This window comes from Durio zibethinus, unplaced genomic scaffold, assembly GCF_047325235.1.
Source record: "Durio zibethinus cultivar Kanyao isolate XHJ-2024 unplaced genomic scaffold, ASM4732523v1 HiC_scaffold_411, whole genome shotgun sequence".
Lineage (NCBI taxonomy): Eukaryota > Viridiplantae > Streptophyta > Magnoliopsida > Malvales > Malvaceae > Durio > Durio zibethinus.
Genome location: NW_028323034.1, coordinates 30001 through 35000, shown reverse-complemented (window position 1 = coordinate 35000; position 5000 = coordinate 30001). Strand labels below are relative to the sequence as shown.

General features: G+C 28.3%; 1 non-coding gene across 1 annotated transcript; it reads left to right on the top strand.

Moving 5' to 3' along the window:
* Window positions 1–1087: 1087 nt before the first annotated feature.
* TRNAS-GCU (transfer RNA serine (anticodon GCU)) lies at window positions 1088–1175 on the top strand. The gene has a single exon. It is a non-coding gene; the product is annotated as a tRNA-Ser (tRNA).
* Window positions 1176–5000: the final 3825 nt, after the last annotated feature.

The window sequence follows — 5000 nt, the reverse complement described above, 5'->3', positions numbered from 1 at the left end:
TTATATAATTTAATTGGCCCTTGGATACAAATCACGAGAATGTATATTCTTCCTCAAATCTTTCGTTGAGAGGTAAAGGATTAAATCCTTTTAAGAAATAAAGTTTTTGCTCGGAATATGAATCAAACCGAAGGACCCCTTAACTATTAAGGGGATTAATAGAACGAATCACACTTTTACCACTAAACTATACCCGCTACAATGCGATTATTGTATATAAAGAGACCCTTTGTCGAACAGGGGAATTGGGCGTAATCAAGATAGGATCACAAGATAGGGGGATAAAAAATCCTGAAAATTAGAGCCTTGCCGCCTTTTGTCAGAAGACTTGATAAAATTAGGAAAAGAGTAGTTATTTCATTTAAATAACTAAATAAAAATAACTAAATAAAAACTTCTTTCCTTTGTTATAGGAGTTTTGATAGATAGGGTTCGACAAAAGAACTTAGTCATAACATAAAAATGGATTGTGCAAAAATCCATAGTTTTTTTTATTATTTATTCTAGTTATTCTAGTAAAATAAATGTAAATAAAAAGAAAGAGGAAGAAAAGAAAGAATCGAAATGATATTTGGATTCTATATCATAGGAACGGAAATAGTACTTCTTCTGCTTCTGATTGTTGATTCAATCCAATAACAAGATTTTTTTGTTACAACAAGTCAGATCGCAGAATCATAGAAAAAATTATTTATTTGAGTTGAAAATAAAAAAATGAGCCCGGCCGGGTCAGTACCCGGCCGGTCCGTGGAAATTGGAAATAAAAAAGTCCCTTTTGAGCGAAATCAAAATGAAATGGAATTACTGATAAAAGTTGTATATATTTATATTCTATATAATAAAATTAAGAATCTATAGATATATAGATTAATAATACCCTAATAAGATTAATAATACTCTAATATTAATATAAATAAATAAAAATTAATATAATTAATATATTAATATAAATAAATAAAAATATAAATAAATAAAAATCTATATAACAAAATAACAAAGGTCTATATAACAAAGGAAAGAGGGCTTTTTTCAAGCATTTCTTTTTGCGTGCTGTAACTGTAACATAGTAATTATCTTTTCTAAATTAGGAGAGATGGCTGAGTGGACTAAAGCGTCGGATTGCTAATCCGTTGTGCGAGTTATTCGTACCGAGGGTTCGAATCCCTCTCTTTCCATTTCGGTTTTTGACAGTGGAATAGATCAAATCCTAATACCATTTATAAAAATGAAGCAAGGAACTCTCCCTTTTTTATTCTTCCCGTCCAGGATTACCAGGATTACGTCCCGGATCATTAGATAGGAGTCCGAAGATGAAGAGAGAAACAAAGAATATCGTTGCGGTGTAAACAACGAATTTAAGATTACGCATTGTACAACCTCCCATAGAATTTTTTTGTAAAAAGAAGAGAATGGATTCTTCGTTTTTATTTTTCTATTTATATACGCAATTATACGCAATTTTTATTTTTCTATTTATATATATACGCAATTATACGCAATTTTTATTTTTCTATTTTTATACGAAAATAGATTCCTCGTTTTTATACTACATAGCCTATTTTGACACCAAGAAATAAAGTGATTTCTAGAATTTCTAGAAATCGAAAAGAATTTTCAGAAATTCATTTATAATAAGAGTTGAGTTTTTCATTACAAAAAAAAATTCTTTTATACCAACAATTATATATTGTGGCGGACTTTAATCCAAATAGGGTTCTTCGGCGAAAAAGGGTCAGAATGAGGAAATGGGATGATCCAGCTTTATCATGGCTATCCAAGAATTTCAATCTTTGAATTGAGGGTTCGGTTCGTTCATAGTGTTCATAGTGTAAGACTTATCTAATCTTTTCAATTGTTACAATTTTTTTTTCTTGAATAAATCATGAATTTTTCTAGGACAGTATTAAGGATCTCATCGAAAACTTACAGCAGCTTGCCAAACAAAGGCTAAGAGAAAAAAGAGAACAGGTATTACTGGCATAAAATCTACGATTGGATTCAAAAAAGCATAGGCCTCGGGCAATTTGGCGAATAAAAAACTACTCGAAAAAAGGGCAGAATTCAAACAGATACAGATCAAATTAAAGATATTAAGATTAAGCATAACAAAATTTTGTTCTTGGAGATAATTTTGATTGAGTTATTAATATGTTTTTTGATATAAGGAAAAAAATGAAGAAAGGAAAATAAGGCAGACTAAACAATACTTCTTTGAACTCACCCAATCAAAAAGCCTTCAATTCTTACAAGAGAATAGAAGAAATCATACTTTCATACAATATCTTAATTGAATTATATGTAATGATCAATAAATTCGGTTTAATTCTCTATCCATACGTGCCAAAATCCTAGCAAGAATCTAATCTATTCCATAGTTATTTGGAACTGGAATTGACGAACAGGGAATACCCATATTAGTGTTTAGTAGTTTCAAATAGAAATCTAAATGGGGCGTGGCCGAGTGGTAAGGCAACGGGTTTTGGTCCCGCTATTCGAAGGTTCGAATCCTTTCGTCCCAGAGCCTACTCTTTTTATATATCAGAATAACGATATCCGAATCTAAATTGCTCTTTTTTTTTTAACAACCTTCTTTCTAAGAGTCAAATATTGGAGAAAATGTGATTCTTGCTTTTGATTTTTAATGATTTCTTAAGATTGGCACTCGAAGAACTGTGAGATTGGCGAATCTATTCTATCGAGTTATTTGATCTATCGAGTTATTTGAAGATGCAAGGCAGATTCAAAAAGATTAGTTTATTTGTGTTATTTATAATATTCGTAATATTATTATTATTAATTATATTATTAATTTCTTATTAATTAGAATAGAAAAGCTTAATATTAATAAAAGTATAAAAAAATAAAAATATATTGTATTCATACAATATGGGTTAATTTGAATTCTTATTGAGGCTTTTTCTTCCTAAATTATCTATTTATTTCATATAGATTCATATAGAAGGAAATTGATTTCATATAGAAGGAAAAAGTATAGATAGATTACTATGTATCGACTGAACCAATGACTATTCATGATTCCATAATTGAATCAATGTTCCAAACTAGAGGAATGTTATGGTAAAACTTCGTTTGAAACGATGTGGTAGAAAGCAACGTGCGACTTGAAGGACATGATCGGCTGTGGATGTCAAAACCCACCACCTTCCATTATGTAGAAATGAAGGTGCTTTTGGCTCGACATCCTTTGTTCTGTTCTATTATAATCCGTCTTTTTGTTGGGTTGTAATGTAAATAGTACAGGATGGAGCTCGAAGAGAAACATCCATTTTTCAGGGGCAAGGATCTAGGGTTAATTAATGGAAATAAATAAGTTGGAACAACTTCGTAAGTCTATTTTTGATATAGAAATCGAAAAGCTCCGATTCAAACTATTTTCAAATCAAAAAGAAAAATTGTTGGAATTGGTAAAACTCTTTCGATCAAAAGTGTATAATGCGGGAATTAATCGTTCATATGATTCTTTGATAGAAAGAAAAAAAGAGAGAAAAAGGGGCATGTTGCTGCCATTTTTGAAATGATTAAATATCGCCGAAGTAATGTCTAAACCCAATGATTCAAGACAAAGATAAAGGATCCTAGAACAAGGAAATACCCTTTTCAATTGTCTCAACAACTAGATCAAAATGAAGAATCGAAATCGATTCTAAACGAGACAAACAAAAAAAGGGGTTAGAGACCACTCAATAAAAGAATGCCTAAGGATTTTTTTTTGAGCATTTTGAGAGTTATTTGACTTGAGTTATGAGAGTACGAATGCTTTTTTCTTCTTTTTTTTTGAAAAAAAAAAGACGGGTTTAAATGTCTAATTGATTTGCCGGGTTTATGGATCTTTTTGACATTCTAATTACATACATTATAATTCCATACATAGACATAACTTTTAATAGACATAACTTTTAATCATTTTTTTTTTTTTTTCTCGAGCCGTACGAGGAGAAAACTTCTTATACGTTTCTAGGGGGGGGGTATTATTTAACTACATCTATCCCAATGAGCCGTTTATCGAATCGTTGCAATTGATGTTCGATCCCGAAGAGAGGGAAGAGATCTTCGAAAAGTTGGTTTTTATGATCCGATAAATAATCAAACCCATTTGAATGTTCCCGCTATTCTCTATTTCCTTGAAAAAGGAGCTCAACCCACAGGAACTGTCCATGATATTTTAAAGAAGGCCGGGGTTTTTACGGAACTTAGTCTTAATCAAACAAAATTCAATTAATGAAATACAAAAAAGAGGGGGTGGATGACTCATATCTAGCTTTGTATAAATTTTTCTTTATAATTTCCTCCCCCCTCTTTTGTTTTATTCATACTTTTTTATTTATTATTCGTATTTCTTATTGCTTTGCTACTATAGAATACCGTGTTCTATAACAGATTTTATTGAGCTAATTTTATTGATATAAAATATAGAGAAAAAAGATCAATTGAATAAATGAAGTAATTGCATTTAAAAAAATAACATAAAATAAGATAAAAAAAAAAAAATAACATAAAATAAGATAAAAAAACAGAGAAAATAACAAGAAAAAATAACATATAAAAATAGAAAATATTAATAATAATTAATAATAAATAATAATAATTAATAATAAATAATTAATAATAAATATTATAATAATAAATATTATAATAATAAATATTATAATAATAAAAATAATAAATATTATAATAATAAATATTATTAATAATAAAAATAATAAATATTATAATAATAAATATTATTAATAATAAAAATAATAAATATTATAATAATAAATATTATTAATAATTAATAATAAAAAATACAATATAATAAAAAAAAAAAAAAAAATTGACTTAATTCTTTTTTTCATTGTATTTTTTTATAGTCTTTTTTATATTCTTTATTCTTTTCTCAACATTTATATTCAAAATTTACAATCATATTGACAACAGTGTATCGAACAAATATAATTCGATCGTAGATAAATAGATCTATTTATCCCCGCCCACAAGTT